Here is a 12346-nt window from a genome sequence, read left to right on the forward strand (position 1 = left end):
TAAATAAATCAAGGAGAGGAGATTTACAAAACAAGAGGACAGGTCATGAGGTGACCCTGGAGACTTGTAGAAGAACTCATTTAGGACAGATAAACTGAAAAGGAGAATTTAAATCTTTTTTGGTAAGACAGCTGATACAATTTCATCTTGGAACCAGACTGTTTTTAGTGCTTTTTTAAAGGCTTCCTCCACATCCTTGTTCCTCAAACTGTAGATTAACAAATTCAACACTGGAATCACAATAGCATAAAATAGAGACACCACCATGCCATACTCCAGAGTGTAGCTCGAACTGGGTCTGACGTATGCAGCGAGTAACGTACTGTGACATATGGTCTCTCCCTCTAGGTGGGAGGCACAGGTTGAGAAAGCCTTGTATCTCTCTTGAGTGGAGCAGATCCTCAGGATCCTCAGGATGGCATATAGGATATAGCCATAGGAGATGAGCACAATCAGGACGGTTACCACCTCAATAGCACTCACAAAATTGAAGAGTAACACTTCGTTGATGTGCATATCAGAGCAGGAGAGGGATAAGAGTGGCGGGATAGCACAGAAAAAAAATGTCTAATTTCGTTGGAGCCACAGAAAAATAAACTGAAGGTGGCAGCTGTGTGAAAAATACCATGCAGCATGCCAACAATATGCGAATCAATGATGAGAGGCACATAGATTCTGTGTGACATAATGGCCATGTAGAGCATAGGGTTGGAAATGGCTACATAGTGATCATAAGCCCCGGCAGCCAGAAGAAAGCATTCAGCGGTTCCAAAAGTTACCAAGAAAAGCATTTGTGCAGCACGGCCAGAAAAAGAGATGGATTTATTCCCCACTAAACTATTCAGCAACATCTTGGGGGTGACAACTGAGGAGTAGCAGGCAACTAGGAAAGATAAGACACTCAAGAAGTAATACATGGTGTTATCAAGCCGGGAGTCCATCCTAATTAGCAGAACCATTCCCAGGTTCCCCACCAAAGTGAAAATGTAGATGGCTAGAAACAGCAAGAACAGGATGATATGTAGCTCCCCAGGAACCGGGAATCCCATCAGAAAAAATCAGCCATGGTAGAGTGATTATGCATAACCCTCATCGTCTGTATGCCATCCTGGAGGAAAACAAAATTTGTAGCTCTGATAAGCGATGTAAATGTGCCTGGAATTACAATTAAGGTTGTAATTTTATCATTTATTTGGCTCTTTTTCCTTCCCCATTTTTCTAGTCAATTATTTTGACTCACTAGCCATTTGTCTCGGCACCATAATTTCAATGCATTAATACATAAAGTGGCAGGACTGTTTTTGACACCCAATTTAAATATAATATAAAGATTTCCTGTTATCCCTTGCATTTATAAAACCCACTGGTTTAATGCCTACTTCAATTCTCTTTATCAGACCTTCATCCATCCCTCCTACAAATTCAATTACCAATCCTCACCTGATTCACTTCCTAGGGTTTCCAACTTCAAAAATAAAAATTCATCTAATATATTAGGTGCATTTTTATTTTTGAAGTTGGAAATATATATATATATATATATATATATATATATATATATATATATATATATATATATATATCATAAATAACTTCACTAAAGGATGCTTTCATTATAAATGACACTTTTTCCTTGAAGTATAAGTAAGACTTGTCTTAGTATTATCTAACAGGACAGTTGAATCAGGAGAACATCTGTTTCACAGGCCGAGGGTCTCTCCTTGGGTGGCCCGCAAACCAGATCATCACAGTGTCATCTTCTCAAGAGCATGTCATCTTGACTGTGAGCCCATTGGGGGCAGGGATTGTCTCTGTTGCTGAATTGCACTTTACAAACGTTTAGTACAGTGCTCTGCACACAGTAAATGCTCAATAAATATGATTGAATGAATGAATAGTGGGGTGATTCCCAGGGATAATACCTCCATCATCTGGTGTAACCTGATATTAGCGTTCCAAAACATGGCAAGGCCTGAATACTTGCCATCAGAGGTTGGATTGTCTCAATTTAGAATCAAGGGACCCAGGGACTTCTTGTTGGATTAGCACTTCAGTGTCCCCACTTCCTGACTTGGATCCTTACCTCCCTCCCCATTCTCTGTTTCATAATCTTTTCCAGTTCAATCATTTCTCTGAAACTCCTACTTCCTTTATCTCTCCTACCCACTCCCACTTTGTAGACCATAGCAGAGTGAATTTGCTTGGAAGAGCTTCCTCATTCTACATTCAGGAGAGACTCCTTTCTCTTCTAACCTTCCCCCAGGATCTCGGAGTCATTCTTGGTTTTTCTGCTATTACTGCTTCTTTTCCCCAAGTCTAAACAGAGTCACAAATTCAAAATCCTTCAGGATACAGTCTGTGCAAATTACCCAAAAATTTATTGGATAGTCTCTTCTAAAGGTACAAACTCAAAGACAATCTTCTCATGAAGCTCTATAAGGAAATGAAACAGAAATTTCCTTTTAAGTTATCTCTGGAGCTCTATTAATTTTCTACTATGAACCCAGGGGAACTAATTTCTGACACACCCAGGTGATCCATATCTCAGGTGAGTTATCTAGACATTCACATGTACTTGAAAGAATGTACTTTGGGAAGAATGAGAGAATCAGTAAAAAAAACCTCAGTAGTAGTTAGAGGAATGTTTATTAAGTGCTTACTGTGAAATGGAGAGAGGCTTTAAGTATTCACTTTCAAGTAATCCATTCCTAAATTTTAACAAGATTTAATAGCACCATGCAGTTACTATTCAATAACAAAATAGTACCATGCAGTAACATGAACCATACATTATTTCAATCATGACACTATCTCAATCTAAAGTAGAAGGTTTGCAAAATATCCATTCAAGTGGTATTGAAAGATATATTAATTACTTAGGTTAGGAAAACAGGGCGTGCTGTTGGGAAGAATTTAATTTTATTCATTAATAAGTTAATCAGTCAACCTGAAAGTTCAAAAAAACCAAGAGGGACTGGTACATGTTATCCATCCCAAGCACAGGTAGGCAAGTCAGTCAGTCAATCATACTTATTGACCACCTACTGTGTGCAGAGCACTGTGAGCACTTGGGAGAGTACAATACAATATAACAGACACATTCCCTGACCAAACCAAGGTTACAGTCTAGTGGGGGAGACAGACGTTAATAGAAATAAATAAATTCCGTATATGTACGTAAGTGCTGAGGGGCTGGGGGGATGAATTAAGGGGACAAGTCAAGGAAATGCAGAAGGGAGTTGAAGAAAAGGAAAAGAGGGCTTAGTCCAGAATGGTATTTTGGAGGAGATGGACCTTCAATGAGAGTTTGAATGGGAGGAGAGTAATTGTTGGATATAAGGAAGGAGGGTGTTCCAGGCAAGGGAAAGGACCTGGGTGAGAGGTCAGTGGTGAGATAAATGGGATCTGAGTACAGTGAGAAGGTTAGCATTAGAAAAGCAAAGTGTGCTGGCTGGATTGTAGTAGGAGAGTAACAAGGTGAGGTAAGAGGGGGCAAGATGATTGAGTGCTTTAAAGCCAATGGTGAGGAGTTTCTGTTTGATGCAAAAGTGGATAGGCAAACACTGGAAGTTTCTATGGTGGGTGGAAACGTAGCCTGAATATATTTGTAGAAAAATGATCCAGGTAGCAGAGTGAAGTATGGATTGGAGAGGGAAGAGACAGGAGGGTGGGATGTCAGCAAGGAGGCTGATACAGCAGTTAAGGAGGCATAAGTGATTGGATTAACGTGGTAGCAGTTTGAATGGAGAGGAAAGGGTGAATTCTAACCCTTTATGAAGTTGTGAAGATCAAACAGACAGGATTTAGTGATGAACTGAGTATGCGCATAGGCACAACTAAGACTAAATCTACAGGGGAAAAGTGAGACCAAAATTAGGTAATGATGATCAGTTTATAACCAAATTCAGCACTGGAACAACACACATTTTCCTACATCACTATATTACTCATTTCTCTGGTAGCCACCATTTTTACCTCTTTCTCCAACAGTATCAGCAAACTCTTTAATTTCCCAATCATTTCGATGTTTTGTTCAGAATTAGAGGTTTAAACGTTTACACGGCTCACTACGCTGTAATGCCAAAAATACCTTCACCTGCATCATCTGCACTACTGTATCCTTCTCTTATTACTCAGCTGCAGGCTAGATTATTATTGTCATTATGAAGTGAAGGCTAGAACAATGGTTTAAATGTACATAAATCCTAGTTTGGGGGGATTTGTTGAAGGGAATGAATAGTAGTTTTATTATTTTCATTGAGCATTTATATTTAAACAGTGTTCATTGGTTAGGTGATACATTACTTTTATATCACAATCAGTGATAGGCAAGATAAGGCAAATTATTAGAATTCACAAATAGGCAGTTTCTGATGAAATGTTGCTTACATGAAAACACAGATTCATTCTGTGATAAAAAACAAATGAGGGTTTACTGTGCCAAACTTGGAAATACTGATGTTCTGGGATTTGATTTTAAATTCCCTTGATTTTCTTCTTTCTCTCATTCATTCATTCATTCATTCATTCATTCAATCATATTTATTAAGCACTTACTGTGTGCAGAATACTATATTAAGTTCTTGGGAGAGTTCAATGTAACAGTAAAAAGATACATTCCCTACCCACAATGACCTTTAAGTCTCATGTCAGGAAATTATTTTTCTTTACCTTCTTTAATATCATCATCATCACGAATATTTATTAAGGGCTTACTCTGTGCAAGGCATTGTTATAATTTTTTTCTTCTTTTTCTAAGTGCTGATGTGATTTCATGAAGCTCAACTAAGACAAGATTGAGAAGCATGGTGGCCTAATGGAAAGAGCATGGTCCTGGGAATCAGAGGACTTGTCTGCTGTGTGACCTTGGGTAAACCAATTAACTTTTCTGTGCTTCAGGTCCCTCATCTGCAAAATGGGGATTCAATACCTCTTTTCCCTTCTACTTAGATTGTGAGACCTAACTGGGACCTTTATCTTTTATCTACCTCAGCACTTTGTACAGTTCTTGGATAATAGTAAATGCTTGACAATTATTATTATTATTATCTTTATAATGATTGTGTGCCTGCTAATTCTGTTGTATTGTACTCTCCCAATCATTTAGTACAGGACTCTGCTTATAGAAAGTGCTCAATAAATATCATTGATTGAATTTATTATTATAAGAAGTAGTAGTAGTATTCCTGACCCAGAAGAGGAAGGAATAAGCATATGGAACAAACTGCAAACACACCATCTGGAAAAAAATATTAAAATTCAACCATTCAAATCCAAAAACATACATTTTTAAACTATATAGTAATGAATCACAGTTCACTGCTTGGAAGGCGAAGTCCTTGGTCCCTCACCTCTTCAGATAAAGGACACCTTGGTGAATCAAAGCCACAGCCTCACTAGCATTCTAGCCATTGCTCCCTCAGACCTTTGTACATTATGCTTAAATTGTATCTACCCCAGTGCTTCATACAATGCATGGTATACAGTAAGAGCTTAAAAAATACCGTAATTACTGTTAGGGGCTTCTTCTCTCCCTCTCATCCTATTGGACATCAATCAGTAAATCAACCAATTTTATTTACTGAGCACTTACTGTGTGCAGGGCAGTGCACAAAGCACTTGTTAGAGTTAAAACATAACAACATAACAGACACATTCCCTGCTAAGGCTTCTCTTGTAGAAATGAGCGGTGTGTGTGAAAAGGCAAACATTTCTCCAGTATATAAGGAGGCCCCTCAAATCCCAGCCTCCAGAACCCCAGGATTAAGGGAGTCCAGGGCTGCACAGTTCTGGACTTCTCCTTGCCAACTGCTCCTGCTTTTGTGATTCCTTCTAGCCTAGTATTGCTATCCCCTACTTCCCACTTGTTGTGAGAAAGTCCAGGAAGAACAGTGCTCATCGATAATGATTAAATAATGAGATGGGGTGACTGTACTGTACAGCAAGAGACCGGTCATTTTGCTATTGCTTTTGAGATGATCAATCAATCAATCGTATTTATTGAAGACTTTCCACATGCAGAACACTGTAGTAAGTGCCTGGGAGAGTACAATATGAATCACTAAGTGCTTGAAAACCCTGACTTGCTCCCTTTGTTGCTTCCCTCATCCCAGCCCCACAGCACTTATTTCCATATCTGACATTTATATGTCTGTATTGATGTCAGTCTGACCCCTCTAGATTGTAAGCTCATTGTGGGCAGGGAATGTTTCTGTTTATTGTTGTAGTGTACTTTCCTAAGCGTTTATTACAGTGCTCTGCACTTGGTAAGCACTCAATAAATGATTGAATTGAATGAATAAATGAATGAATTAATGAAAATAAGAGGGTTGGTAGACAAGTTCCCTTTTCACAAGAAATATTCATTCCAGATTAGTTAATTAACTTTGAGTGAATTGAAAGGAATTTAAATCCGTTCTTATCATTGAAAACCAGATGGTAACTACCATCTCTATTGTACTCTCCATAGTGCTAATTACAGTGCTCATAGCATAACAGTAAGTGCTCAGTAGTGTATGAAAATTGGAAATACAGTCAAATATCAATATTTCTCCTTTACAAAAGTGTAAAAGATCTGTTCATTTTCCATGCTTATCAGTAGCATTTCCTTTAGACTCTATCAGGAAATGGATCATTTTCTATTATTGCCCTGAGGTTAATAAAATCTCTTTCCTACAGATATGTTATAGTTCAAATGATTAAGCTGAATTAAGCTTCATCAATACATATTTTACTTTTTTATCATACTGATTAATTCAGCGTTCAGTTTTATTTGTAAAGAGGGTTTCTTCTGAAGATTTTCCAAAAAGCTTCCTTCACATTATTGTTCCTCAGGCTATAGATAAGGGGATTTAGCATGGGACTCACAAAGGTATAGAACACTGCTATTATTTTTGATTGTTCCACAGATGTATCAGTTGGGGGTCTTACATACATTCAGAAAAGAGTTCCATAGAATACAGTCACCACTATCAAATGTGATCCACAGGATGGAGAAGGCTTTCCTCCTTTCCTCAGCAGAGCACACCCTCAAAACGCCTATCAGAATGAAGGTGTATGAAATGATGATGATCAAGAGTGAGTTGGAGAGCTTAAAGCTGGCCACTAGAAAACATTGGTATTTCCTTGATGAAAGTATCATAGTAAGCTAGTCTTTTGAGAGGGGTATCAGCGCAACAGAAATGGTTGATTGTGTTGGAGTCACAGAACATGAAGTGATACATCCACATGGTTTTCATCAGCCCGCTAAGAAATCCATATATATATATGGAGCAACAACTAAGTGTAGACATATGGCCCTCGTCATTCTGCTGTGGTAAAGCAGGGGTCTACAGATGGCCATGTACCTGTCGTAGGCCATAACAGCCAGCATTTAGCATTCTGTAATCACCATGGTGATGAAGAAATAACACTGCGCTAAACAGGAAGCCAAGGAAATGGTTTTCTTTTCTGAGAAGATATCTATCATCATTTTGGGAGTGGTGACATTTGTGGAATAACAAAGATACAGAAAGGACAAACTCGGGACAAAAAAGTACATGGGGGTGTGTAGCCAAGAATCTATCCAGATCAGCATAAGCAACTCAAGGTTTCTTCCTGCTGTGATGAGGTAGATAAATAGAAAGAGCACAAAGAGTACAGACTGTAAGTCTGGACGATCCATTGGCCCCATCAGAATACATTCCATGACCAGGATGCCATTTCTCTGGGACATTTCATAATGTGTTGGCATAATGTGCTCTGATAAATTAAAACAGAGAAAAAAAATGAGGATTCTATCAACCTAAGTATTCTCTGACTTCTTTCTCTCTCCCACTCACATGAAAGCACTTCAAGGAATCTCAGTTCATCTTTAAAGGGTGATGGCTTGCATAATTACAGGCTGGAAAAGCCAACTTCATTCATCCATTCGGGCTGAGATAACTATTATAAAAATAATTGTGGTATCTGTTATGTGCTTATCTTGTGCCAAGAACTGTGCTTAGTTCTGGGAAAGCAGCAAGATAGAGTTCCTGTCACAGATGGGACTCACTGTCTAACAGGAGAGAGAATAGGTATTGAATCCCCATTTTACAGATGAAGAAAGTGAAGCACAGGGTAGTTAAGAGACTTGTCCAAGGTCACACAGCTGGCAAGGGGCAGAGCTGGGGTTTGAACCTGGATCCTCTGACTCCCTGACCTATGCTTTTGAGGGTTGGGGGCCATGTCTTTGACACTAAGGCTTGCTACTTCCTTCTCCACCATTATATTGAAATTTTCCCCGTGCTCTGCCTGATTTTTGAAAGAACCGGTAGAATCCTAGAATTCCCGATGCTAGAAATGTTAAGGGATTCTCTTAAAGCTTAAACTATTCCCAGAGAAGAAGTCAGTATCGCTGTAGGCTGTGTTAGTTCTTCAGAGTAACAGGGCACTTGTTAGCTCAAAGTTAATGATAATTATGATATTTCCTAAGTCTTTACTTCATGTTAGCACTGTCTAAGGGTTGGAGTGGATAAGAGATAATCAGATCAGACAAAGTTCCTTTCCCACAGAAAGCTCACTGTCTGAGTAGAAGGGAGAACAGGCATTGCATTCCCCTTTTGCAGCTGAGGAAAATGAGACACAGCAAAGTTAAATGATTCGTCCAAGGTCACACAGCAAGCAAGTAGCAGAGCTGGGATTAGAACCAAGTCATCTGACTCCCAGACCCATGTTCTTTACACTAAGCTATTCTGCTTCTCAGTGACCCTTTTCCCAATACTCTTCTCCTTATTTTCATTGTTCTTCCTCTAATTTATCTTCCTCTCCAAGCCGGTATCCAACCTGTTCAGGATCAAACTTAGATGTCATCTCTCTCCCTCTTCTTTCCATCAGTGTTAGCTAGAGAAGCAGTGTAGCTCAGTGGAAAGAGCCCGGGCTTGGGAGTCAGAGGTCATGGGTTCTAATCCCATCTCTTCCACTTGTCAGCTGTGTGACTTTGGGCAAGTCAGTTAACTTCTCTGTGTCTCAGTTACCTCATCTGTAAAATGGGGATTAAGACTGGGTGCCCCATGTGGGACAACCTGATTACCTTGTATCCCCCCAGCGTTTAGAACAGTGCTTGGCACATTAAGGATTTTGCTCTATATCTTAGGTTTGTTTTCCTAAGTGCATTACCTGGGAGAGTTCATACTGAAACTTCTAAGTCAATCCACTCAGCCATTAGGAGTCTTTCTGCTGTTAGCAAATCCACAGGGAAGAGAACCATGATATCATTATAATTATCATTATTATTAACATGCTCTGTTGCCAGGAAGAGGTTTGATAATAAGTAAATCCAAGATAATCACCACACCAAATTTAACATGACTTCTCTTCACCTCCCTCCTTCCTGTAGTTCAAGTGGAGAAGTAACTCTCAAGGCCCTACTGAGAGCTTCAAGGCCCTACTGAGAGTTCAAGGCTCTACTGAGAGCTTCAAGGCCCTACTGAGAGCTCACCTCCTCCAGGAGGCCTTTCCAGACTGAGCCCCTTCCTTCCTCTCCCCCTCGTCCCCCTCTCCATCTCCCCCATCTTTCCTCCTTCCCTTCCCCACAGCACTTGTATATATGTATATATGTTTGTACATATTTATTACTCTATTTATTTATTTATTTATCTTACTTGTACATATCTATTCTATTTATTTTATTTTGTTAGTATGTTTGGTTTTGTTCTCTGTCTCCCCCTTCTAGACTATGAGCCAGCTGTTGGGTAGGGACTGGCTCTATGTGTTGCCGACTTGTACTTTCCAAGCACTTAGTACAGTACTCTGCACACAGTAAGCACTCAAAAAATACGATTGATTGATTGATTGAAAGGCTGATCTATCAAAGGCTGATCAAACGTTGAGCAGTCAGGTTGTTATTGCTGTTGCTTTCTTAGCTGCCTCCTTATTTTCTGGGAAGTACATTCCTTCCTAACTGGGTAGAGGAGAAAAAGAATGGATGAATCATGCCAGGTCTGAATATCCCAGCTTCTGTGAGACAGTGGAATTTCTCAATGGATTTTGTTGTTCCATTAATGATGTCTTCACCTGGAAGCTGAGAGAAGAACTAGCAAGATGTTAAAGGATGACTATTTAATCTGCTGTGCAAAGGTACTGACCTAGAGTTATGTAAGGACTACAACAATCCCCTTGATTTATTTTTCTTCCACTGACCTTTTGAGGAAAGAACAGCGGAGATTGGTGGACCAGAACTGACAGGCCAAGAATGGAAGTTGTGGAGTGTGCTATATTTTCACACACAGAGGAGAATATTATCTGTTTCCACATTCTCATCCCTCTTCTAATCTTTACTACCTTCTTTCCTGCTTGTGGCCTCCATTTATATGGCTTCTGTTCTCCCTCTGCCTCCTGTCATTCCTCATATCTTTTTCGAGCTCCCTTCTCCCTTCCCACAAACAGTTCCACCCAGATCCTTCTCCTGTTGTCCTCACATTCATGAGACTCCTCTCTTAATTGCGTCTCTTCTCTGTTTATTTCACAAGACTATTATATTGCTAATAAAATGTCAAGAAAACAAAATCTATTAAAAGCTATAAGAGGTGATGATGATGACAATGGAATTTATGAAACACTTATACATGTCACGCACTGTACTAAGTGCTAGGGTAGGTACAAGATTATCAGGCTAGACCTGCCCCAGTGGGGCTCACAATTTAAGGAACTGGGTGATAACGTCTGTATTTTTTAATTCCATCATTCCCTTAATTAAAATAGAAATGATATTCTCTGTCTTCTTGCCTGGATTATTTTTAAACTGTAAGTCCTAGAGATGGAGAACTGCTTTTTGTAGTTAATTAGGTTTTTAAAAAATTAAGTTAGTATAATGAGGTAGAGCAATACCATGATCAGATAGGTATATGTACATTTGTGATTCAATTTTTGTGGACCAAGCATATTCATGGACATGAAGAGAAGACATTTCATATTGAGGACATGTCATAAATTTAAGGTTCCTGGAGCTCTTAATGTGGGCCAAGTATTGTACTAGACATTGGAGTAGCTACAGGATAATCAGGTCAGACACAGTCCTTGTCACATATGGGGCTCAGGTCCCATGTATCCACATCAGACTGATACCAGAGCAGCTGAAAATCCAACTGTCTGGTTATAAAAATTGGATATCTGACCACCTTATTAAGAACAGGAATTGGATCTGCTCTCTCTTAATCACCTACAGTAAATACTACATCGGGCAAGGAATGCATTGTTTCCAAGTATCTCAAGACAATAAAAGTCCTGTTCCAAGTCTCACAAAACTCTATAGCTTAGAACTACATATGGATACTTTTTTTAGCACATCCTTTCTAACTCTTTGGACAGGCACTTGTTGAATGGATATTATTGGAAAGAATATTTGCATTCTTACTCCTAATTATTCGGGATTACATGAAGATGATCATAATAATGGTCTCCATGAATATGACATGGTTACAACCACACCACAATTATTCTTCAGCCATATGCTTTCAGCAGGGTTTGGCAGAACAATGCCGAGATGAAAACTCACACACTCATCCCTTTGTCATATCATCTTCCATTCCTCTCATTCCTCCTTTATCGATCACTGAAACTCAACCTAAAGCAACAATGAAGAAGAGAAATGGAAACATTAATCTGGATTTGCGACTGGCAAACCTATCTTGGCAAGGAAAAGGTTTTCTCAGGGACACCGAAGGTCGGAGGATTTATACTTTGTTTATACTTCATTCACCAAATCCCTGAAGGATTTCTTCAATTTACCCAGGGAAAACATAACAATTAAAATGTTACTCCTTGAAACACCTCTCTTGAGAAATATTAATTGGTAGAATCAAACTACCTTGAAATGAGTGATTGGAGTGCCAATTAGTGTGATGTCATGTGTTGCCCCCACTTTACACAAACTTTTTTAAAATTTCATGTTGAATCACATCCGTGTGGCCAGGGTAGCATCTAAAAATTCTATTGTACTGTATGTTCCCAAGCACTTAGCGCAATGCTCTGCACACAGCATGTGCTCAATTAATACCATTGGTTGATGATTGATTGATAGGACTTTAATTGTATGAACTATGCAGTAGATTTGTACTATTGGGCTTTAATTTAATCCAAACACATAATTATGAACCAACACCTCCTAGTGTTTCTTAGTCCTCTGCTTTCAGCACTGCCTCGTAGAAATGGGACATATACCAATGGCCTCTCTCCAGCTGTGAAAGTAATGCATTTAAGTAAAATGTCCTTGAATAGGCACAAGAATCACATGAAAATATTTATGGTCGTAAATGACTATATTTAACTCTGAATCAGTAATGCAGTAGTATTATTGGGGAATCCAGTGTGTTCAGGGGGTGTATTAGTA

At 39.1% G+C, this 12346-nt stretch overlaps 2 pseudogenes; both read right to left on the reverse strand.

The window, feature by feature from the left end:
- Positions 1-108: 108 nt before the first annotated feature.
- On the reverse strand, positions 109-1049 carry LOC119921839 (annotated as a pseudogene).
- A 5719-nt stretch (positions 1050-6768) lies between these two features.
- LOC119921802 lies at positions 6769-7732 on the reverse strand (annotated as a pseudogene).
- Positions 7733-12346: the final 4614 nt, after the last annotated feature.

This window comes from Tachyglossus aculeatus, unplaced genomic scaffold (assembly GCF_015852505.1).
Source record: "Tachyglossus aculeatus isolate mTacAcu1 unplaced genomic scaffold, mTacAcu1.pri SUPER_30, whole genome shotgun sequence".
Classification (NCBI taxonomy): domain Eukaryota; kingdom Metazoa; phylum Chordata; class Mammalia; order Monotremata; family Tachyglossidae; genus Tachyglossus; species Tachyglossus aculeatus.